The sequence below is a fragment of the Lissotriton helveticus genome, chromosome 6 (genome assembly GCF_964261635.1).
Source record: "Lissotriton helveticus chromosome 6, aLisHel1.1, whole genome shotgun sequence".
Lineage (NCBI taxonomy): Eukaryota > Metazoa > Chordata > Amphibia > Caudata > Salamandridae > Lissotriton > Lissotriton helveticus.
In genome coordinates, this window is record NC_136067.1 from 1,772,169,426 (window position 1) to 1,772,195,836 (window position 26,411).

The following is a 26,411-nucleotide window of genomic DNA, read 5'->3' on the forward strand; positions in this document are numbered from 1 at the left end:
TCAGAAAAGAAACAAAAAATCTCCCTGTTATAATCTGGTGTTCCGGATAGAGTGCATTTTTTATCTCTGTCTTTAATTTGCAAAAAGTTTGCTGCAACTCAGGCATCCATGTTATTCTGTCCTTCTGTGTTTTAGCCTGTTTGATAGACACAAACAGAGGGGGCTATTAACATACTGTTATAAAAAAAACAACTGTCTAACGAAATTACATAAGTCCATTATCTTCCTCATTCCTTTCACATTCTAGGGCTCTGTCATCTGCTTGATGGATGCTGCTCTGTTAATTTTTGGCCATATGCTGCTCTTGTCTGACTATTACATTCATCATTCTTTTTAGATCTGCATTCTCTAATAAAATGTCCTGGCTTCCTGCAATAGTAGCATGTTTGTCTGCTCTGAAATATATTTGATATATTTCCCCTAAACTTTTTTGCCCTCCTCTTCCATTTATGTTATTTTTAACTTGGGCATATGGTTAGCGTTGTGGAATGCGGGCAAGAGGCACACCCAGGGATACTGCGGCCAACTTAGTAGAATCAGTGACAATGTCTCCCTCAGTTTTCTTGGCCAACGTTTGCTGGACCAATCTGACTGCTGCTTTCTCTATTTTGTCTTTCTCACTCTTTTCCTCTTCAGGCCTCTTCTTACAAAAATGTATTCTAAGTGCCTGTATCTCCGTCCATGGTTTGGTATCTAAAGCTAATAAGTTACTTAATGTTTGTTGTACTTTAGCTGGTAGTCCCTTCTTCACTATGTTATCACTAGGACCCCTTGGCTTTGGTTGCTTTGGGGCCTTTTCTTGACCTTTTCTGAACTTGTGCCCCTACTACTTTTTTCTGTGAATGACTTTTCTTTGTACTGCTCTTCGGTCTGTCTATGAATCTCTTCTTAGTAAGATGACTGGCAGGCTCCTGTGGCTATGGGTGTGTGTGGTGTTTAGTGGCTTCGTACCATTCTGTACACTGTTTTCCTATCCAGTCTTTGTCTCTGCGGAAGACTTCGACCAAGTATTCTACAGGGTACCCTATATCTCTTCAGCAAACCCTTAAATTTGAATGGGGAGGTTGATCTGGAAAATGCATCAATATTTACTCCATTGATGGATCGTCCACTTATCTCTCTAACCTCCAAAATCTCCCTACTTGGTAGGCCTGACGCCTTAACATCCTTATTTTAACTTTTGTATTTCTCAATTATTTTTATATGATCACATCCTTTCATTTATTCATTATTTTCCTTAAGCAACCTGTTTTTCTTCCCTTTCAACTCACATACTCTCATACATTCTTCTAATTAATTTAGTTTCTTTTAGCTGGTGAACCTATAAGCAGAGACTAGTCTAACATCCTACATTCTCTACACATGGTATCTTTTACTTTTATATGTATGTTAAAATATGATTGCAATCTCAAAAACAAAATTGTCATGCTGCAGTTTTGGTCTACTGAGTCACCCAATAGGAGAATATTGCCAAACACTGACTATCTGTTATTAACGCTGACAATAAGTCTGTTTATAATGCATCTAATAACACTATTTCAAAGTTTGTTACAATTTCTGGACCTGAACAACATGTCTCTATTTAAATATTCTAAGACCACTGACAATAACATTTTTCGTCTATTTTTTTATTATTCCTCTGTCTGTCATTTTTTTCTTGACAATTTTTGTGCAAGATTTACGAGAACTTTGGTGCCATGTTGTAGGGTATGTATTTAAGTATTATTAGTACCATTTTCCCTATAGAGAGCCATTCTATTTTGTTATTATATTTTATAGGGTCATTTAATATAAAAAATTAAGTTCAAAATCTTCATACAGTTCCCTTTGTGGTATTTAGTCACAGATCAGAGCACAGATTAATTAGAATCAGTTGCTAGTTGTGGGTTCTTGAGGCATTTGCCTAATTCAGTCTATTACTTAAATATTCTTACCTAGCATTATGCAACATTCCTTACAACATAGAAAATAAATACTAATTTATACACTACATATCACAAAATAAAAATTGGCCACATTTCTACTTACAAATACAGATAAATCAATGCTAAATTACATACTAAGGCACCAAATACTACTGTATCAATTCTAATTTACATACTAGGGCAAACAAAACACTGGTCACTTCCCTCTGGATTCATGTAGGGCGGGGACAACTTTTCACTATTTTGCATAGCATACACTGATTTCTCAGCCTTAAACCATGTTCCTCCTTGACAACGTTCAACCTATTTAGTTGAGTCCCTTTTGTGTTCGGGTCTTACTACCAGGATCCCTTAATATTGTGTCAATACACAATCTTGCATGCGAACAATAAAATTATATATTATTGAAAACATTGTTAATGTCTTTGCAAATAAAAAGGAGGAGACCTTGGACTGTCCCCACCTTAAAAATGCAAAACACCCGAGTCCTACCTGCCCCTTAGATATGCAGAGACTTTTACTGAATGAGGGCACCTATTTCACCTTTCAAAAATGCGCAAGCCACTTCTTTAGGGACAGGCAGTATTCTAGGTTGGCATTCAGTGAACTCAATCAGAGCTCCTGGCTGGTTCTCCAATATGTTTGAGGGAAAATATATTAATAAAGTAAGGCAGAGCAATTTTACACAATAAAATGGTTTTAATCAATCAATCCGTTGAGAAAATCAGCCAGTCTGAAGTTCAAAGTTCAGGATTACAAGCAGTGGTCTATATACTGTGAAAGCCACAAATAAAATACAGGTTACAAATTCCTATATGAGGCAAATAGCAAGCTGGATAGTTAAGATAGTGCTAACACATGTAAATATTTCAAAGAATTGTGTACTTGTCCATGTTGAACAAAAGCCCCCTGCTACCGGTTTTTCTTTTAGTTTTCAGAATAAGGGTGAGATAATCATTGAGAAACATTTGACTTTTTCTGCATAGCAAGTGATTATCTCTTGTTTGATGTCATTGGTCCCAGCCTATCAAACGTTAACACATTCTCAACAGGCTTGCACTAAGGCAGACTCCACCCATGTTTACATCCTGTGCTCAATGACAATGCAAAAGAAAATACTACTGATGGCCTCTCGTTGTGTTTGTTCAACAGAAAAAGATGTGGTAACCTTTGCTGTGACATCTGTACTAAGTATTGATGTCTGTCAAGTTTGAGTCTGCAAAGAAGTATATTCTATGTGTTTCAGTGCAGCTAAATTGATGATACAACATTTCATGTGTATTTCCTATGTATTGCTGCAGAACCTACGGTTATCCTTTTCAGCACATCCATGTATTAGCCTAGGATGGTTAACTACTTACATAGGTTTAAAACTATTCCGTAGCTGAAATGTTTGTATTGGGGTTTGGGATTTTATACTGATGTGTATGTGTCTATAACATTTATTTTTATTCTTTCCCGACACCAGTCCCCCCTCTAGTTGATTCTTCAACTATTTTTCCTATCTTCCCATTTACTAGGGGATCACCTTATGCTCACTACTCTATCCCTCAACATATTTAGCGCTTTCCTAAACCAAAAACGCTCCTCCTATTTTAGCTGTCAAAATAAGACACGCCAAGCGCAACACCACCACGAAAGGCAACAAGGCCTTAAACAACCCCGGCATCCAGGACAGCACCTACTAAAACCAACGTATGAGCCACTCATCCGGGTGTGGAATAAAAAGCCTTTTTAGGGGCTCACTGATTCAGCAGTCCTTAAACCAACAAAGAAGAAATTGGCACGGAAGCTGTAATATTAAAGAGAATACACTTATTAACCTCACATGAGGGAGACTACGTCAATACGGTACCCTCAGGCCACTGTATGAGGTAGTCCAGGGAGTACAGAAACCATGGTGCATATATACTGTGATAGTTGCAGTGTAAGCATGGAGGTTCAAAAAGAGGTGGCACAAGTATACACATGAATAGATATTTCTCATATATGGACAACTGGAAACTACTTAGTCAACAGAGTGGGAGGAGTGACAAAAACCCTTACATCAGTTGGAATAGCCTGACAGTTATATACTTAAACAGATGCATTTTGGCAGCTACAGGTCTTTCTGAGTATACATTACCTCGGCTCAGTGCTGAAGGAGTTAACTGTAACTGATGACTCAAGAAGAATACAAGGGCAGGCAACAGTGAAGAGTGAGAAGTATATGGCGAGCACATGGCTAACTAAAATGGCTGTCACAAACAAAATGGCTTCAGCTTATGCTAACGGTAATTTCTGTGATTTCCACAGATAGCCATTTTAGCATTAGCTGAAGACATCTGCTATACAATAGAGGACACTTGAACATTATCTTACATATTAATTAACATCAACTGGCTAATTTCTTGATCACTTACTGTTTGGACATTTACTTTCGGCACATTAAGTTTAACTGGTGTGCAAGAAGTCCAGGTGGAAATACATAGGGAACAGAGCATTGGGCCACATTGAATACACAGGCAGCAAAAAATTGCAATAAGTATACATAAGGTGGATAATATTTCCAGCCCCAAGCTGAGAAGAGTCCATAACCAGCCAGTCCAAGTCCATGTCCCTGAGTTCTAGTGGATTTCAGTGGCTATTGTATTCAGTTTGGAAATAGTCAACAGCATATGCCTGATGCTATGTCTAGATGAAAACATTGTATTGATAGACCTTCCGGTGTCCTTCTTTATGAGGGCTAAGGTACCAATGATATGTTCAGGAGGAGGACAGAGTAGTATTTATCAAAGTGTGCAAAAATATTTTTCTTTCAGAAGCAATAATATTCCAAATCCAAATCTTAAAGCAACTACACATTGTCACAAAAATAATCTTTGTGTTGGGGGACCAGGAGGACCAAATGGGGCCATGGGTATTAGGACCAGGAGCCGCAAAGGCCTGCTCCGCCTCAAAAATAGGACAACCAAAGGGGCACATTGCTAAAAAGTACTTGAAGAATAGAAGCCGCTGTACAACCAGCCAGAGGGGAGTCTTCTCCCTGTGTCCGCCTGAGCCTTACAGGCAGGCTCTTATTGTTTTCTCCCATGGTGGAGCTGCACAACTTGCAACTCAGGAATACAAGCACAGCCCAGTTTGAAGAAGAAAACCAATATTCTGTCTAATGTCTCAGGCAGTGCACCAGTATTCTTCACTTCAATCTAACAGGCACCAAAGGCACATCACCTGTACCCTGAACTCAAGTCCTTCCCTAACTCCTGTGTTGCTCCGCTGGCGCAGTGCTCTTTTGTCGGAGCCACAGATTGTATCCAGTATGCCCAGGCACCTCTTGATCAACAAACAGAGGTGCAGACTTGCATTCACTTAGGGACCAGGACTCAGAGGCCTGATGCTGCAGTATCTGCAGCAACCCTTGTTTCAAAGGGGGTCACCTCAAGCAAAAGCCTCCTTGCATTCCTTGTCGGTCTGTGACTCTCTGAGCTGGGCATAAAAAAAACTGGATCCACGCAAAGAGTTCTTCGTCCAAGACAGTGGCAAGGGTACACACTTCACGTTGTGTTGATGGGCCCAGTGCTTCCCGCATTCTACCTTCACTACGGTCCTAGTTGCCAGCAACGCCTGTTCTGGTTCCCTTTACCTAGACTCCAAGCTGGACCGGCGCTGACTCCCCAGGCTGGATCTGATGTTCGGGTCCCTCTGGCAATGGTTGTAGGGCAGCAGATATCTATTGGTGGTCAGAACAAAAGATCTTTAGAAAAAGCATACAAATAATCTATCAACAGAGAGGATACTCTATTTCAAAAAACGTCTTTTGTCTTGGGGCGCCCATACATTATCAAGGCACTCAAGAACCACTTCATCTATCTGAGAGTAAAAAAACAAACCTGGACCTATTAGCGAATATAAAAGGAAGTTTTTGGTGAACTGACAAGAGTAAAATCTTACACAATTTGATTTGTTTTTCCCAATCCCAAGCAGCCAAGGAAGTCTCCTTATGAACCTTCCACTACTTGTACAGGACTGCAGACACTTCTAAAATTATTCTTCTTACGTAAAAACACCCACATTTTATGCTTAGGACCATGCTCTCATGTTATAGGCACGGCGGGAAAATTTAAAATCTGCTAATTTAACAGGGATCCTTATTACATAAATACCTAACAAAACCTCAACATAGTGGGTACATGAATTTCTCCAGCAAAACCTGTTGTGGCAAACAAACTCCTATAAGGCAATATTTTCCTTTAAAATGTTTTCTGAGGATCACACGGGCGTCTTTCCTAACATTGTGAACCCTTGTGCATTCTACTTTTCACGATCTGGACTATGTAACATCCCTTTTCAAAGAAAAAAAAACCTATTCACCAGCTCTAATACGGGCTGTCAGCTCAATTATACAGACTAACTAATAAGAGACTAGTAATGCCCTTGCAAAATTGTATATAGCATGAGAATAACAAACAATAATGGTGTTATCACCTGAGAATTTTAGAATAAAAACTACCCACATATAGTTCCCCTTAAAGGTCAAATAAGGGAATATCAATGTAGACTACTCATCCTTTCATCATACAGGATGTTCAGTAACATGGCATAGTTTTTTAATTCATTTTATTAATCTTAACAATTTTAAAACAGTATTACTGAATAACCATTTAGACATCTCATGGCCGTACCTAGACAGCTTAGACAGGCTCAAGAGAGAGTGAGAAAAAGAGAGAGAGAGCACATACATTTAAAAAAATGACATAAATCAAGAAAAATGACAATGTGTTACTTAATTTTAGTTACCCTTAATATGCCCAGGAGCTAGTCTCCTCCCCCATTCAACAGTAGGTAACCGAAACAGGTGACCTCCTGTCAACAATATTTAGCCCCCTTTTTGGCAATTGGGCACAAACAGACTTGTAGGAGGTACATAGCACATTCAGGTAAATAGAAATTTTTTAATAATCAACTACCAATTCCTTTAGCTTATTGAGCTGTGTAACATAATAGTACATTAATGCAAACTTTATTTCATAGCCTTTTTATCTGGCCCTAGCACAATAATTTTGAGTAAAAACCAGTGTTTCTGTATGTATGGCAGAGCTACTCTCTGAACATGACCTACAGACACTGCTACCCCTTGATATTGTTATTTAATAGGATAAACCCCACCTGCATATCTCCTAAACTTTAATTATTTCTCAAGAAAATAGTGATATCCCCATGTGCACTTAACAGAATATGCAATATTTAATTTAGCACAGATCTGTGGTGTCCAATCTTGTTCCAGGAAGGCTTAATCAAGGCCATACGTTCATTGAAACAACTAAGTAAATTCTTCCATTTATTAAATGTACTTAAATTACTAATGATGATATCCTAAATATTATTAACATGAATTGAGAATTAATTTTGACTATAATTTCCCAAGGTACATTATAGCCTCAAACATCATTAGAGCAAAATTTGCATTACCTGTAGTGTTTTACCCTACAATGTTAGAACCAGGAAATTTAATTAATACAAAGAATTCAGTTTACTAAACTACTCTTCAACATTACAAGCTTTCATAGTGTAATGTAGAAATCACACACTGTCCCAGAGGCTCCCAGCGTGGACATTTTACGTTCAGTAGTGCTGGTCAGTTCTAAATACAGAACTTAACCTCTGACCCTTAAACCTGTTATCCCCTGTCTAAGCAAGGCTGTTCCACGCGGCCTTTATAATTCAAAGTAACTCTCGAGAAGCACAGCTGAAAAGCAGTCTTGTTCCGTGCCTGTATGCTGATAATTTCAAAGGTAGGATGTACTTTTACAGTCTTATTTTTGTCTTTATTCCTGTGAAATGTGCTTTCTAGCACCTAAAGAACTTGCTCAAAATTTCAGTTTTCTGAATGCCATAGTGCGCCCAGAATTATTGTAAATAAAAGATTGCATAAAGGTTTGCAATGTAATTTACATGTTTGTACAACTACTCTTTGCATAACTTGTAAGTGTATTTCAGACTGCAGCCAGTAGGCCATACCAGGAATCATATTTTAAGTTTGTCCATAAGATTCAGTAATATTGTCATTGCTAGAGAAACTAATATTCACCTTTTTAATTTGGTGCAACAACATATTTTAACTAGTTGGAGTGTAGCTTGGGGGCAATGTGTTATTTACTCAGCTGGGTTTCACAACCAGCATGCGTCAACTTCTACGCTTTTTCAGGAGAAAAACCATTTGCTATATTCTAATGTCCTCAAAAAGTTTGTAAACCATTGATTACCTCTGTCTGTTCTGACAGATAGCCTCCTTCGGACAGACAGCTTTGAACAGCTGTTTAAAAGCTCTGTCTAGCGCCGGGAATGAGCATAGAGCAGTCTATTTAAAACCAAGGCATTCCAAGCCAGTCTATTGTCTTGCAATGTGATAGAAGAGGCGCTTTTATTTTAGCAGCAACTAATTATTCAGATAATGTGACCGCCTTTTAATATTTAATATAATGTATCAAAGAATAATGCTGTAACATTTTATATTGAGTCCTAGTTGTGTAAAGCACACAAATTCATTTTCTTTCTTTCTATGAGGCTTATTTTTTCCTTATTGAGTGTTAATTCTAACGTTTCTTTACCATTGTGGCAATATTCACACATATATACGTTGTTACTGTTTTACTTTTAATGGTAGTGTGCAGCTACTTAGCATATGTAATATAATTAATTCCTTGAATTTTAAAGTGTAATTCTTCCAATGACATCTGCAGAACACAATGATGACAACAAACCAAATTGAGCTAATTTCAGACATTTTTAAGAAAGGGGCCACACACACAGAACACACAACACTGCTTGCTAAAGTAAACCATTCTTACACAAAAAAACACAGTCGCTACTCCCTCAAACAAGTACTTTACAAGCATCACCACCGGTGTCAGTCCCCAAACCACATGGACACAGAAAAAACATTCAACCCACAAATCAACACTTAGGATAAAAGCAAGAGACAGCCCGCAGACTGTTTTTCAAACCATTTGTAAATACCAATTGTAAGTCATATTTACAAACAAAAGCACTATAAAAAAAATAGTACAGGGGGGAGGAGCCAAGCTCGCGTCCGAGATCGCCGCGTTTTAGCTCGGCTCCGATCACTCTCCTGTCTGCAACAAATATCCTGTACTTTATCCTGCCCCGGGAAGTATTCCACGATGTGCAGTGGAACGACGATAACTCACAGGCACTTACCGTTTGCTCCGGTGATTCCTGGGTGTCACGGATCCTGAGTTACGCCCCTGTCTGCTTCGGGGCCTCCGGAGCGGCCGGGCCTGGCACTCCTTGGCGGCGCCCGGGCTGGACGGGGCGCGGTGGCCGGCCCTTGGTGGTGGTATGGAGTCGGTCGGAGGGGCCGATGTGCTAATAGACCGATTGCGGCCTCCCGGGCCTGGTCCGGCAGTCCTGCGGCCTGGTGTTGGGGAGCTGACTTCCATGGACGGGGTTAACCGTACATCTGGCTCGTCTCCCCTTTGTTCTCCGGCCCGGCCATTTTGAGTCCCTCCACCCGGACTCGGAGAACGGTGCCGGCGGCGTGTGGGGTGCCGGCGCATCGCCTTCTTCTGGTGGCTCCTCTTCCTGCCCTGGTGGCACTTCCGCTGGTGGTTGCCGGTGTCCTGTTTTGCCCCGCTGATACCCGGGCGGGGGTCGGTGTTCGCAGCGGCCCCGCCGGGCTCCTAAGATGGCGGCCGGCCCCATGATTCTCGGCCTTGCGGGGACCGGCGATGCGGGTCCGCCGCGCGGCACGTTTGCTGAATACGGTAAAGGTGAGCCTACGCTTCGCGACATCCTCGCCGCCCTGCGCTCCTGGGGGGCACCCATGACCGCACCGACCGCTATCCTGGAGGGGGGTCCCTTTGTTGGGCCTGCCGGACCCCCCTCGGCTTGTGCGGCCTCATCTCTGTTGTGTGCTGCTGGAACTTTCCTTGGGGTCGTGGACCTGGAGGCTGCTGTTGGTGTGGATGTACGGGGGTCCGCTGCCCTTCTTCGTCCTGTGCCTCCTTCTGCTCCGGAGGTTCCCCGGCTGGATCCCATCTGGACCGACCTCGATGGGTCTCCTTTTCCTCTTTTGCCTCACATGGCCGTACGAAGATCCTGTGACGGTGCCGCTGGACCGGCTTTCTCCGTATTCTCATCGGAACTTTGCCTGCTTTGCCTGAAGTGGTTACTGTACTTTCTGGATCATCCGGGTCACCATCGCTACAACTTGAGTGTATTTTTGATTCGACTCCCTGTTATTCACCTCCTGTTTTATGTGATCTGGTTCCTGGTGCGCTGGACGATTACAGTTTGCGAAAAACGAGGACAGGGTTGAGCTGATCTTGCCTCTGTGGACTGTTATTTTGTGGTATGGTTGGGTGATCCGTTCATAATTGTATGATTATGTTTGATACGTCTTTTACATTCCTGGAGCTTATCCGTGTGTTTATTATCTTCCCGTGGGCTCTGAGTATTTTCGGGCGGGGGGGTGGGAGCTGAAGGGGTTTTGATTATGTGGCTCCTCTCCCGCTGTTTTTCCCTGTTTTCCCTTCCCCCCCTTTTTAATCTAAGTGATTCTTTCTTTCTTATATTTCTCTATATTTCGGGTTCTAATTAGGGCGACAGGCACGCTGCTGGGGGGTAGGCCATAGCCTTCTGCAGGGGTGCAGGGTGGGCTGTGCGGGGTGGTGGGGGGGTCTGTTTATTGTATCTTTCCCTGTTCCTCTTTTTGGTTCTATGGCTCTTATGTATCCCCTAATTTCGTGGCGCGGTGTCGGCACGTAGCCCCCCGGGGTGTTTGTGCTGGCATGGCCCTTTTGGTATGTCTGCTGTCACGGTTTACTACGCATTCATTTCTCCTGTTGCCACTAGTTCCATGTGCCGAATTAGTATTGGGTGCTTTGTTAGCCGTGGGGGGCGTGCACTGACGCTGCGCCCTCACTTTCCCCCTCCCCTTTTTTTGATGTCCTCTTCCTCCCCTTTTTTCCCTTTCCCCACCCCATTTTCTTTTCCTCCCTTGGGTTGTTGTAACGGAGGGCTTTTAGTTTTGTAAGCGTATTTTTCGCTGTTTTATTATTATGTGCCCTGGTAGTGGTGGGTGGATGCTGAGCAGCGATTGTGATTGTTCTTGATGTGGGACTCACGTTCTGCCTTTGCCAAAATATATTGTTCTGTTGGTCTTTTCCTGTATTCGAGACTTCGGCTTGCTCACGGCCCACCACGGCCCTCTGGACTTTACAGATTGTCATTATCCTGTGACACCCTTTTTTCTATTATAAAATTAACCTACTTTTATCCTGTCCGTGATGGCGACTTAAAGACTTGTTGCCTTTGCCTTTCATATGAGCTATTTAGAAATCCTGTTGTCTCTCCTGTATTGCCTCGTATGTCTCTTTATTGTGGTGGCCGGCCCGGTGGGTTGTAGGCCCGTATCTGTGCGCGCCTTCTGTACAATAAAGGTTTTAAAAAAAAATAAAAAAAAATAGTACAGAGACTACACCAAGACCAGTAGACAGCTGAAAGACTGTGCCATGTTCAAAAAGACAGGCTGTAGCCCAGACCTTTTTCAAAATACACCAAATTACCAATTGAGCTGATGGAACACTCAAAAGCGCTCCATATCACCATTTACAAATTTTACTAAGTGCGTAGATCAGGATCCTCCTTAGTGTATTTGTTCCACAGTGTATTATACATTATGGAAGAAATACCATATTTAATGTACATACACCTATTTAGGTATCCCCTCTAGGGGATTCAGCTGAGTACTTTCTAAATCCATATTGGTACCATCAAATTGCAACACATTCTACGAAGTGTGCTAGGAACAGGCAAGCCAAAAATATTACAATACGATGTAATATAATCAAAGCGTAATTATCCTGAGAATTATCCAAGAGTAGAGAAAAATCTCCTCATTACCTGCCTTTATTTGCTGCAGCAAACAAACAAACAAACCAAAACCTTACCAAACAAAAGTCTCCAGCTTCCTACTGCCAAGTTCTGAGTGACCTAACGGTCGTTTTGAAATACTCACGCCAAAGAAGATCTCAGTTGGGACCGGCCATCACCTAGACGGTCAGATCGGCAAAACCGGAGAACACGTCGGTCTGCAAAGACAAAGGGTCTCCTCATGCAGGGTACCTTCTCAGTGGATTCCTGCCTTCCGTCACGACCGCACTCTTGGATGGCCGCGTCTCCGATGAGTCCCTATTCTGGCACCAATTTGGGGAATAAAAAGCCTTTTTAGGGGCTCACTGATGCACTGGTCCTAAAACAACAAAGAAGAAATTGGCACGGAAGCTGTAATATTAAAGAGAATACATGTATTAACCTCACATGAGGGAAACTACGTCAATACGGTACCCTCAGGCCACTGTATGAGGTAGTCCAAGGAGTACAGAAACGATGGTGCTTATATACTGTGATGGTTGCAGTGTAAGCATTGAGGTTTAAAAAGAGGCGGTACAAGCATACACATGAATAGCTATTTCTCATATATGGACAACTGGAAAGTACCTAGTCAACAGAGTGGGAGGTATGGAAGACTGGAAAGTACTTAGTCAACAGAGTGGGAGGAGTAACAAAAGCCCTTACATCAGTTGGAATAGCCTGACAGTTATGTACTTAGACGGATGGATTCTGGCAGATACAGGCCTTTCTGAGCATACATTGCTCTGGCTCAGTGCTGAAGGAGTTAACTGTAACTGATGACTCAAGCAGAATACAAGGGCAGGCAACAGTGAAGAGGGATACGCACATTGCGAGCACATGGCTAACTAAAATGGCTGCCACAAACACAATGGCTTCAGCGTATGCTAACAGTCATTTCTGCGATTTCCACAGGGGCACCCCCCTCGTTGACCATTTTTATTATGTAGGTTATGAAATGTCTGAATGGCCTCAGCCACAGTCTCATTGCCCGTCTGCACATACACCCCTTCATAGCTGTCATTATCAAATTAAATGTTAGTTCTTCTTAAAAATCAAGTGCGGGGGAACTCACAAGGGGCTTGCAAACCACATCTGGACTTCGCCAGACCTTCTCAGCTCCCCCCTGCCTCAACCCTCTGGTGGTAACCCATAACATCTTCCACTACAATACGTATAACCACTAGTGTAATTGAATAATCTGTTCCTGTGGGACTTCTTTCCAGGCTGCAATACTATAGTATTCCGCAGTTCTTTTTGTCCGGTGTTGATGAAGCAAGGTTGTTAGACGGCCTATGTGGTGGTCATGTAACTGGGAGATGTTCACACCTTGGATCACCAGGGAGGAGGTGTGTAGATTCACGAGGGAGCAGAAGCTATTCCAGTTCGGGGGTAGGTGCATGTGCAGCTGGGCCCCACACATCCAATAGTGGTCCATCAGGCTAGAGGTGATGCCCTGCATAGCGATGTTGTAGGTATTGATCTTACAGTTGAGTTTGCTCCCCACCCTTACTGTCCCATTTCCACTGAAACAAAAGGAAAACTGTGTTAGTAAATTAATTGTTACTCTAGGGTGTGTGGTAATTCCTGTCTATGTACATCTCTGTATGTTTGCATGCCTTATTTCTTGACACTGGCCTATTAACTTATCAAATCTTAGGTGACCATTTGTCTTGGTACCATTCCATAATGATATTGCTCTACATGTGAACTTGACTGCGGTGTACCATTTGTCATGGGCAAATACTGATCCCGAAATTGTAAGACCTGGTCTGCTCGCACAATCAGGGGGTAGAGGGTTAACTAAATAGTTACTACATTCAGACGATTGGTAAGACCTTCCAAAAATGCCTCGGTGCAATACCCCTTTTTTCCCTACTCTGTGTGAGCCCTTCTTTTGCCCTGCCCTCTTCATTCTTGATTTCTCTTCCATTATCTCTTGTTTTTCTGTCAGGAAGTGTAGGACTTCAAGGGTGGTGTAAAATCTAGTTGTATTAACTTGTGCAGTTCCAGGGCTAACATGAGTTGGCTATTGGTCTGTTTTTATTCAGCATAAAAAGAGGTGCAGAAGACAGCGAGTAATATTTGGGGATACCTCTTTAGGGAGATACAATCTGTCCACTGCAGCAGCATGGGGATGAGGGAGCATACATAACAACTGATGATGGATGTGGATGTGTCTATACTATGCATATGCCGGTACCACATATTCTCAAATAAAGCAGTATGGAGAGGGTGATGTTCAGTATCATTATCAACAGTTCTCCACATGCATATAATAGTTGATGTAGGATCAAAGGAATCAAAATTCACTGGGGGTAAGAATAGGATTAGTACTTCGAGACGGAAAAACAAACCGGAAATACATAACGTAAAAGAAGTATTGTCTAATGTATGGAACGATAGAGGGTGGCTTTACTCCGGTTGCTTCTCTGGTTATCCTCCCTCTTTTTCCTGCTGTGTCTGAAAGGAAGGATGGCATGGTCGAAGCTAGATGGACGTCTGTCATATGAATCCATGGCTTGTAGCAGTGGTCTTCATTGCAGTACCTGTGCTGTGTGTTACAGGAAAGGGTCTTTGGACCTTAGAATTCTTTCACTTGTAAAACATTATCAATGTTAATTATAGTTCCCAATGGGCAGGGTGTCTGTGTATTGGCGCGCATCAGCAACACATATAACCTGTTCAGAGAAGATCCTTGTGGATTTGTTTGTTTGTACTACTTCAGGTGCACTCTCAATCTGCAACATATGTCAAATGGTAATCTGGTCTTGAGGTGTTTCTTAAGGTGAACAGTGTTAGTGAAAGATTTTGTTTTTAGGAGGCTGTCCTTGGAGATGATACGTTGCCAAAGTTTGTGTGTTATCCCTAACAAGGCGGTGAGGTGGGAAGAGATACTATTGAGGACATGGGTGCCAAAAGTCAGACCTAGTCCCACTCAAGAACATCCCACTAGGGTATTTACCTCATGGACCAGAAAAGTAGCAGCAGACTGGACATCACAGTGGACACAATGTCTGGCTTCCAAACGATGGGCAGACTTGCTGACTTGAATGTGCGCTGACTCTGTCTCTCAGGTCCTTGATATCTGTCTGGTCCTCCTACTCTACCCTGACATATAATGCAAGTGGGAAGATGCATATGAATGTACCTAATTTATGTTAACAAAAACCTGAATAAACAAATTTCCCCCCACAAAAGAATGGGCAGACTACAACTATGAGATAGTGATAATGATTGCATTTGTCAATCACATCAATGTTGTCAATATGCAGTTCCTTAAAGGGTCTTTGATGTTGGGGTATTATGGAAGCTATTACCCCAAAGGTGGGGTTTTATGAATACTGGTGCCAGTGAGTGTGTTCATCGCAACTTAATCTTGGCATATTTAGAAGAACATGTTGTCTCTGGCAGGGAGTAAAAGAAGATGGTTCCCTGTGAATATCTATCTATATATTAAATCTGTTCCTATTAAGGTACACCCTTTGACTTCCCACAACTGTTTCTCATTCTCTTGAGCACTTTCTTGTATCTCACTAAGGTGCAGGTAAGCTACTCAGTGTAATAGGTTGATGCATCCAAACAGTCAGATGGTGTCAATGTTTATCTAGTTACCAAATCTGTGGTGTGTGTGTCACTAGGAGGGCTGGGGGGCTCTGCATCTTTGGTTGCCCAATCAGCCAAGGTATTTCCACTGGCTACAAAATCCTGTGCACTAGTGTGGGCTGGGCACTTAACCTCTGCGACTTCATGTGGCAGTGTTAAGGCTTGTATGAAGTCTTTCAAGAGTGGACTGTGCATGACAAGACTTCCATCAGACTTAAGAAATCCGCATCTGCTCCACCTCGTGATTCTAGAGTGCACTGTTGTGGTAATATAGGCGTATTCAGAGCATACAATTATTGTTTCTCCTCCCCTTGTTTGAGGGCTGCCACTAAAATTACTAGTTCAGTAGCTTGGTCTAAGTAATGAAGTGGCAACGGTGTTTGGTCTATTATCTACAATGTATCTGAAGAGTCAAGTTACCTGACTTTGACTACTACTGCGCCTATGTTTCTCATTCCCATGCCCTAATCTAGCATAGAAAACCCATCTACAAAAATATGCAACACTACCTGGAATGGGTGTGCACAGAAGGTAGCAAGGTTGACTGTATGGCACTTAACTATTTTGAGTGTTGGTGATGGGAATATTATTTTCTAGCCTGATACTCTGTGGTTGTTAGTGTTGTTTTAGCTTGTTGAATGATCAAAAATAGTGGATGTTCAGCGTACTATGGCAGAGGTGCACCTTCAACTATGGGGCACATATTCTTCACGGCAAAGGCCGCCATTGCTAGTGCTTGTTCGCAAGGGTAATGGCCATTCATGACAGAATCAAGTAGGACACTAAAATACACAATTGGCTTGTGGCCTGGAAGATACTTTCTGGGTGAGGACAGTCGTCATCACATGAACCTTCCAGTGTCAGAAAAGAAACAAAAAACCTCCCTGTTATAGTCTGGTGTTCCCGATAGAGTGTATTTTTTATCTCTGTCTTTAATTTGCAAAAAGTTTGCTGCAACTCAGCCATCCATGTTATTCTGTCCTTCTGTGTTTTAGCCTGTTTGATAGACACAAACAGAGGGGGCTATTAACATACTGTTATAAAAAAAAAGACAACTGCCTAACGAAATTGCATAAGTCCAGGATCTTCTTCATTCCTTTCACATTCTAGGGCTCTGTCATCTGCTTGATGGATGCTGCTCTGTTAATTGTTGGCCATATGTTGCTCTTGTCTGACTATTACATTCATCATTCTTTTTAGATCTGCATTCTCTAATAAAATGTCCTGGCTTCCTGCAATAGTAGCATCTTTGTTTGCTCTGAAATATATTTGATATATTTCCCCTAAACTTTCTCGCCCTCCTCTTCTATTTATGTTATTTTTAACTTGGGCATATGGTTGGCGTTGTGGAATGCGGGCAAGAGGCACACCCAGGGATACTGCGGCCAACTTAGTAGAAGCAGTGACAATGTCTCCCTCAGTTTTCTTGTCCAACTTTTGCTGGACCAATCTGACTGCTGCTTTCTCTATTTTGTCTTTCTCACTCTTTTCCTCTTCAGGCCTCTTCTTACAAAAATGTATTCTAAGTGCCTGCATCTCCGTCCATGGTTTGGTATCTAAAGCTAATAAGTTACTTAATGTTTGTTGTACTTCCGCGGGTAGTCCCTTCTTCACTATGTTATCACTAGGACCCCTTGGCTTTTGTTGCTTTTGGGGCCCTTTCTTGACCTTTTCTGAACTTGTGCCCCTACTACTTTTTTTCTGTGAATGACTTTTCTTTGTACTGCTCTTCGGTCTGTCTATGAATCTCTTCTGAGTAAGAGGACTGGCAGGCTCCTGTGGCTATGGGTGTGTGTGGTGTTTAGTGGCTTCGTACCATTCTGTACACTGTTTTCCTATCCAGTGTTTGTCTCTGCGGAAGACTTCGACCAAGTATTCTACAGGGGACCCTATATCTCTTCAGCAAACCCTTAAATTTGAATAGGGAGGTTGATCTAGAAAATGCATCAATATTTACTCCATTGATGGATCGTCCACTTCTCTCTCTAACCTCCAAAATCTCCCTACTTGGTAGGCCTGGCGCCTTAACATCCTTATTTTAACTTTTGTATTTCTCAATTATTTTTATATGATCACATCCTTCCATTTATTCATTATTTTCCTTAAGCAACCTGTTTTTCTTCCCTTTCAACTCACATACTCTCATACATTCTTCTAATTAATTTAGTTTCTTTTAGTTGGTGAACCTATAAGCAGAGACTACTCTAACATCCTACAATCTCTACACATGTTATCTTTTACTTTTATATGTATGTTAAAATATGATTGCAATCTCAAAAACAAAATTGTCATGCTGCAGTTTTGGTCTACTGAGTCCCCCAATAGGAGAATATTGCCAAACACTGACTATCTGTTATTAACGCTGACAATAAATCTGTTTATAATGCATCTATTAACACTATTTCAAAGTTTGTTACAATTTCTGGACCTGAACAACATGTCTCTATTTAAATATTCTAAGACCACTGTCAATACAATTTTTCGTCTATTTTTTATTATTCCTCTGTCTGTCATTTTTTTCTTGACAATTTTTGTGCAAGATTAACGAGAACTTTTGGTGCCATGTTGTAGGGTACGTATTTAAGTATTATTAGGACTATTTTTCCTATAGAGAGCCATTCTATTTTGTTATTATATTTTATAGGGTCATTTAATATAAAAAATTAAGTTCAAAATCTTCATACAGTTCACTTTGTGGTATTTAGTCACAGTTAGGAGCACAGATTAATTAGAATCAGTTGCTAGTTGTGGGTTCTTGAGGCATTTGCCTAATTCAGTCTATTACTTAAATATTCTTACTTAGCATTATGCAACATTCCTTACAACATAGAAAATAAATACTAATTTATACACTACATATCACAAAATAAAAATTGGCCACATTTCTACTTAAACATACATATAAATCAATGCTAAATTACATTCTAAGGCACCAAATACTACTGTATCAATTCTAATATACATACTAGGGCAAACAAAACACTGGTCACTTCCCTCTGGATTTATGTAGGGCGGGGACAACTTAGCATACACTGATTTCTCAGCCATAAACCATGTTCCTCCTTGACAACGTTCAACCTATTTAGTTGAGTCCCTTTTGTGTTCGGGTCTTACTACCAGGATCCCTTAATATTGTGTCAATACACAATCTTGCATGCGAACAATAAAATTATATATTATTGAAAACATTGTTAATGTCTTTGCATATAAAAAGGAGGAGACCTTGGACTGTCCCCACCTTAAAAATGCAAAACACCCGAGTCCTACCTGCCCCTTAGAAATGCAGAGACTTTTACTGAATGAGGGCACCTATTTCACCTTTCAAAAATGCGCAAGCCACTTCTTTAGGGACAGGCAGTATTCTAGGTTGGCATTCAGTGAACTCAATCAGAGCTCCTGGCTGGTTCTCCAATATGTTTAAGAGAAAATCTATTAATAAAGTAAGGCAGAGCAATTTTACACAATAAAATGGTTTTAATCAATCAATCAGTTGAGAAAATCAGCCAGTCTGAAGTTCAAAGTTCAGGATTACAAGCAGTGGTCTATATACTGTGAAAGCCACAAATAAAATACAGGTTACAAATTCCTATATGAGGCAAATAGCAAGCTGGATAGAGAAGATATTGCTAACACATGTAAATATTTCAAAGAATTGTGTACTTGTCCATGTTGAACAAAAGCCCCCTCCTACCGGTTTTTCTTTTAGTTTTCAGAATAAGGGTGAGATAATCATTGAGAAACATTTGACTTTTTCTGCATAGCAAGTGATTATCTCTTGTTTGAGGTCATTGGGCCCAGCCTATCTGACTTTAACTGATTCTCAACAGGCTTGTGCTAAGGCAGAATCCACCCATGTTTACACCCTGTGCTCAGTGCTCAATGACAATGCAAAAACAAGTTTTGTCAACCTCTTGTTGTGTTTGTTTAACAGATAGAGATGTGGTAACCTTTTCTGTGACATCTATACTAATTACTGATGTCCTGTCAAGTTTGAGCCTACAAAGAAATATATTCGATGTGTTTCAGCGCAGCTAAATTGATCATACAACATTTCCAAGTGTATTTCCTAAAACTAATATGCACTATGACCGTTGTGTTTCTGCAGAACCCACAGTTATCTTTTTCAGCATGCTCCTGTATTAGTTTGGCTGGTTCACTACTTAATAATAGGTTTAAAGCTATGCCTTACCTGAATTGTTTGTATTGGGGTTTGGGATTTTATACTTGTGTGTAGGTGTCTATAAAATGTTTTCCTAGTCTTTCTCTGAATCACACACATGCCCGTGGACCCCTGGGTCACTGTACGTAGTAAAGTCCTGGGTAAGAGGGAGTTGCAATGAAGGAGCTCCAACAGGCAGAAGGACTGGAGCTGGAAGGCAACATATGTTCATTTGAGTGTAATTAAAAGATTGAACTTAAATACTGAGAGGATAAATATTGAGAAAGGATGTAGTTGAGAACCACATGATTTCCTGCCTTGAAAACAGCATGGGTGGCATACATATGAACTTATAGATGGGCTTCTTTTTGGCAGAGAGCCAGCCAGTCTGCTGATGGTATGCTGAAGTCAAAAATGCTTTGGGACTTTATGATGGATAGGGTGCTGCATTCCTGGTTTGCGCCACGGCGCACCGTAAAACAGGTGTGCTGGGTGCAAAATGAAAATTGTGCCCTATTACATTGAATGCACTTCCCCCAGGCCAGCCGCAAAGTTGTACTGCCCTGGGGGCAGTGTATTCAAGTGAAATAGGGAGTGGCTTTGATGCAGCCACTCTGTGTTTCACTGTGCAGGCCCAAACCCGCCTGCACTTTTAAGAGGGAACATAGATCCCCTTGCATATGGGTGCAGTGAGTGGCGGCAAAGGGGATGTCTGGGGAATCCATAGGACTTCCTTCCCCCCTCCAGAGGGCTGCTATCAGGGGGCTTACTAACAGGGCACCACCTTTCCGGTGGCCCACCGTTAGTGTGCCCCCTGACAACTTCTTTGTCTCTGCGTCTGCATCTATAATACGGTACGGGCATAGAGGCAAAGGGATACCCTCATTTTCATGGGGCACACCCCCATGCACATGAGGGACACCCTCTGGTGATAGTACTGGCGCTATAGGTGCACCAGCAGTATCTGTATTACAGAATGGGCAGCACAAGCATCTGCGCCCACTTCTGTAATACCAAAGTGCCCCGGGGGTGCGCAAAGGGGCACGTTCATCCGCTGACCTTGCCGAGTGATGTAATAGAGTACTGAAACAGTTAAACGATTGCAATAGTTAAACTTGATGTGTACTAGGGAGGTAATCAGAGTTTTTACTGTCTTAAAAAGGATGTAAGAGAAGATCTTACAAATGTTCAATATTCTGGATTATGTGCTGGTTGCTCTGTTGCTTCTTTAGGATTCTATTCTCATGAAAAGGCTCAAAAGAGTCTTAAGGTTTTTGATTGACAGGGTAAATTTCAGAATTTGGTGGGAAACGTAAATGGGGTCAGCAACAGTGTGCTGATGAGAACATCATGTATAGGACCTTAATTTTAGAAGAGTATAGCATGAGTGGAAACATTAAAACTGAGAAAACACATTAGTGAAAAACAATTAATGGAAAACTAATTTAAAGGGGAAAACATTTTAAGGAAATACAAATACAAAAATTAAAGGAAACATTTTGAAGGAAAGATAATTTTATCATAAATACAATTAAATTACACTAAAATCAAAATCTGGAATAACTAAATAACATTCTTTTATTGCGCTTAGAGAGTAAATAAGATCTGAAATTGAATATATGTTATCAAAGGGAAACAATAACACACAATATCAGATCCCAGTTTGGGAATACAACATTCACAATTTCAAAATATGCCACCTTTTACAATTAAATAAATGCATGAATTACAAAAATGCATTTCTAATGAAATTGTTTTTCAATGGCAAATCATATATTCAACTCCCTCTAAATGTGTGTGAATATAGATATATATCGCAAAGAAAAAAACAAAGGTTAAGCCTAAGATATGATTGGGAATCTATAATTTGCCCTTTCTCCTTTTACTAGTTAACCCTTGGCATATAACATCACTTATCCAATGTGAAATCATAGCATTCATAACAACACTTCTCATATTAAATAACATCATTTGTCAGAACACAGTACATGGTTGAGTAGTGAGTTATTGTTAATGTGATGTGGTGTGTAGAGAGTAGGTGGTGCATACATTTATAATTTTGATTATAACTATAGCTGTCAAAATTGTAATGTTTGTATAGTTTAAGTCGGTATGGATAGAAAGCATAAATAACATTCTATAGCTATAACCTAGGCTTACCCTTTGATTTTTGCATTAAGTTTAAATGATTTTAATTTTTTAGGGAACATGTGTTTCAAATCGTAGTGTTGAGCGCCATTCAGTTGAGGGCTGTTAAGTTGAATATCCTATAGTGCAGGAGAGCGTCACAGAGTGTAGTATAATAGAATGTGGTGTTGTACAGTGGAATAGAGTGGAGTGGAGTAGAGTAGAGTGGCATAGCATAGCATACAGTGGAGTAAAGTGTTATACAGTGAAGTGGCGTGGCATGATGTATTGTTTTGTGGAGTATCATAGAGTGGTGTGCTGTATAGTGGAGGGGTGTGTCGTTCAGTACAGTTGATTGTTGTACAGTGGAGTGTCATTGATTGCAGTGTTGTGAAGTTGCGTGTCATAGAGTGACTTCAAGTCGAGTGTCGTACAGTAGCATTGACAGTGGCAGAGTTTTTTACATTGCAGTGTTGCATAGTGGACTGTTGTAGAGTGGTGTATCATACAGTGCACTGTGGTACAGTGTTGCACAATGGAGGAGAATGTCGTACACTGGAGTGCCATGTCATATAGTAGAGTAGTGTGTCATAGAGAGGAGTGGAGAGGTGTGTCATACAGTGTAGCACAGTGGGAGTATAGTGGATGGACTTTCAGTTGAGCAGAGTGTTATAGAGTGGCATGCAGTATGTAGAGTAGAGTTGCATAGAGTAGAGTAGGGTGTGATACAGTGGGGCAGCATACATTGAATTGTCATACAGTGGCATAGAGTGAGGTAAAGTGGTGTGCACTGCAGTATAACTGGAATGGAGTCAGGCAGATTGGAGTGGTGTAATGTAGCATAGAGTGAAGTACAATAGAGTGGATTCATGTGTTGTAGAGGGGCCTGGAGTGGAGTAGAGTGGCTTGGTGTTTCATACAGTGGAGTAAAGTATCAAAGAGTGGAGTGCTGTGTCATACAGAGGAATGGACTGGCATGCCATAGAGTGTTGGAAAGTGTTGTGGAGTGGAGTACCACAGCGTGGATTTGAGTGTTCTACAGTGGAGTAGAATGGAGTAGAGTGCTGTACAGTGTGGAAGAGTGGAGTGACATATAGTCATGTACAGTTGAGTGGCATAGAGTAGCAAAGAGGGGAGCATTGGAATATTATTAATGGGGGCAATGCGCCTGATTTATGCTGGATAATTTATATTGTGGTCTTCCCTAAAAAAGGGAAATCACTTGACGATAGAAGATCCTATTGTCCAATATCACTCATTAATGCAGATGCCAAAATCTTTTCTAAAATCCCGCCCTCCCGCTTAGCTCCCTTTATCCACAAGTTGGTATCTGCAAAGTAGCACAGCTTTGTTCCTGGACAAGATACAATGGCTCACATAGGCACTGCTATTGCGGCTCTTGATGTTTTGAGTAAACTCAATATACAAATGGGCATGATTATGCTTGACGCGGAAAATGTGTTCAACAGAGTGTCCTGGGAGGCCCTATGGCTTACCATGCAGTCACTCGGTTTTGGTTACAGGTTCATCTCTGCGGTACAGAAACTGTACAAGAAGCCGGTTGCTAGAATCAAAGTGAATGGTTTGACATCAGCTAACTTTGATGTACAACGTGGGACACGACAGGGATGTCTCCTGTCACTTCTGTTATTTGCTCTCTACATCGAGCCATACATAAGGCACTTACTGCTTAATGGATGAATTCCCCCATTAGTCTTAATGGTATTGAACTCAAGGTTAAAAAGTATGCCGACGATATTACGGTCTACTCTACTAATCCGGCCGACGCCATCTCACACATAATGTAAGAGGCTGAGCTATTTGGTTCCTTTTCAGGCTATAAACTAAATGCCATCAAGACCCAGAAAAATTGTTAATTTTCAATCTGATGCTCTTCCTACAACATTGGGGGTTACCTAGTGTGCAACTTATCTTTGGCTATGCATCTGTAGTCAGGTTAACGATATTATTACAGTAAACTACGATTCTCTTTTGAAACTGTTGCAGCCAAAGTGCGCAGCTGGCATTGACTACCATTAAGTGTTTATGGGAGGTGTAACATTATAAGAATGAGTATCTTCCCTAAATTTCTATATATAATTTGCTCTATACCACTACGTGTCCCACTGTCCTTCTTCAAGAAATTGAATAGTGTTATAGGCAGTTTCATATGAGCATATAATCGTGCCCGGCGGGCTCTCAAGTTTATGAGATTAACATATGCACAGGGGGGTTTTAAGATCCCAGATGTTCAGCTCTATTTTTGGGCTTCTTTTGCCAGTCAGCTTCGTGGCCTGCCTAGCTGACTGGATGCTGGCCCAGCATTGTTACTGTATCAGCTTGCTGGTGGCCAATAGTGGGGTTTATGTTTATGTAAAACCGCTGATCCTAATTACTTCAAGCGGGTAAAGTTTAAAGTAATTATAGACATTAACCGGATTTGGCTTGACACCTGTAAGCAATACTCTTTCCCGGTGCACCATCAATACACTGTGCTATGGGGTAATCCAATGATGCCCAACATATTCCAGGATCATACTGGTAAAGACTGGCAATCTAAGGGTCTCACCCGACTGGGCCAACTTTATGGTGGACAGGGGTTCCGTTCTTTTACTGCACTTTAAGGACAAACTTGACCTCTCGCAAAAAGAATTCTTCAAATACTTACAGGTTAGGGATAATTTTATACGAGGCAAGAAGTTAATAACATTGCCAAACTCATCAGAAATACTGGCGGAGTATATACACGCACCGGTCGGGGGGTAATTGGCTCAGTCTATCAAACGTTGTTGGCCCGGGCTAACGAGGATAGCTTACATATATCGCGGCTAAACTCAGCTGTACAGGTTGAAATAGCAGCTCAGGATATTTGGGAGAATATGGAAGTACATGAACAAGAGGTATCATCAGTTAATTTAAAGCTGCAACAGCATCAGGCTGTACTACACTCCAGCGGTTATATCTAAGTGGGCTTCTAGTAATACGGAAAAATAATTTTGTCCGAAATGTCGGCTACATGCGGCAGACCATATGCATATGTTTATTGATTGTCCAAAGCTCAACATATTCTGAAGGGGGATACCAGTATTCTCAGTCCAATCCTGGGCCCTAATTATCAGCTCACTGAAAAATATTTTTTTCTTGGGATCAGAAGTGGGGCTGTTAGTAACTGGAACCTCCTGGCACCTATCATTATTGTTTGTGCCCGTTTTTGTATTGCTAGAGCCTGGGTTGATGTTATCAGTCCAAGTGTTTATGAACTATGGGCTCTATTTAGACAGGTTTATGAGATGGAACTTGCTTTGGCTAAAACTAGTGGGCCGCGTTCTTGGTTGAAATTTAATCGTATTTGGACTGACCAGTTATGGGAGTAATAAAGCGTTGATAACCCATGACGGAGGTTCATTTTTGTCTATGTCTTTTACTCTTGGCTTTAAAGGTATAAGATCTTCATTTTTTTTCTCTCTAATTTCCTTACTTTTTTTTCCTTTCATGTCTAACCATTTAATGTTATGTATATGTTTGTTTATTTATGTCTCCCCAAAAAAAATACAAAAAAAAAGGAATAGATTATTGCAGAGTACAGTAAAGTGGGGTGGAGTGGAGAAGTGGGAGTTACATAGAATGTCAGAGTGGAGTAGATTGACGCACAATGGCATAAAATAAACTAGAGTGGCACATACATGGATAGACTGTAGTACACTGTTGTATAGTGGATTGCTATAGAGTGAAGTATTTTATGGTAGAATGGAGGGACTTAGAGAGTTGTTGAGTGGAGTAGAAAGTCTTAGAGTGGAGTGATGCTCAGTAGAGTGGAGTAGTGTAGAGCAGAGTGACAGAGTTGAGAGGCTTGAGTGGCGTACAGTAGAACAGCATGCAGTGGAGTGGTTTAGAGTGAAGTTGCGAGTCATAGAGTATTCAAAAGTGGCATAGATGAGAGTAAAGTGGAATGGCATTGAGTAGATTGTTATAGAGTGGAGTGGTGTATAATATAGTGTTGTTGAGTGTGGTAGAATGGAATACTATTGAGTGTTATAGAGTCCTGTGGCACATAGTGGCGTTTAGTAGAGTGGCGCAAAGTGGAGTAGTGGAGTACAGTGGTGTAGAGTGAAGTTGAATGTCATGGAGTAGAGTGGAGTAAAGTGGGGTGGAGATGGATAGAGTGAGATGTGCAGTGTGTCTTAGAGTAAAGCAAAGTGTTATACAGTGGCACAGAGTTGAGTAGAGTGTTGTAGAGTGTCAGAGTGTAGTAGAGTGTTCTATGGTGGAGCGTAGGGGATAGAGTGTAATACAATGTCGTACAGTGGCAACAGTGTAGTAGAGTGTTATAGAGTGGAGCAGTTTAGAGTGCAATGTTGTTCAGTGGCATAGAATGGGATTAAATGTCATACAGTGGAGTCAAGGGGAGTGGCATGGCATAGAGTGGAGTAAAGTATCATAGAGTGGGGTGGAGTGGAATGCCATACAGTTTAGTGCCACATAGTGTAGTAGAGTGGAGTGGCCATAGCATACAGTGGGATAAAGTGTCACCGATTGGGGTGGCATGTCATACACTTCAGTGGTATGGCGTGTCGCAGAGTGTGGCAAACTATAGAAGCGTGGAGTAGAGTGGAGTGCAGTGTTGTAGAGTGGAGTGGGCGGGTGTACAATAGTGTGTGGTAAAGTGTGGTATAGTTGAGTGG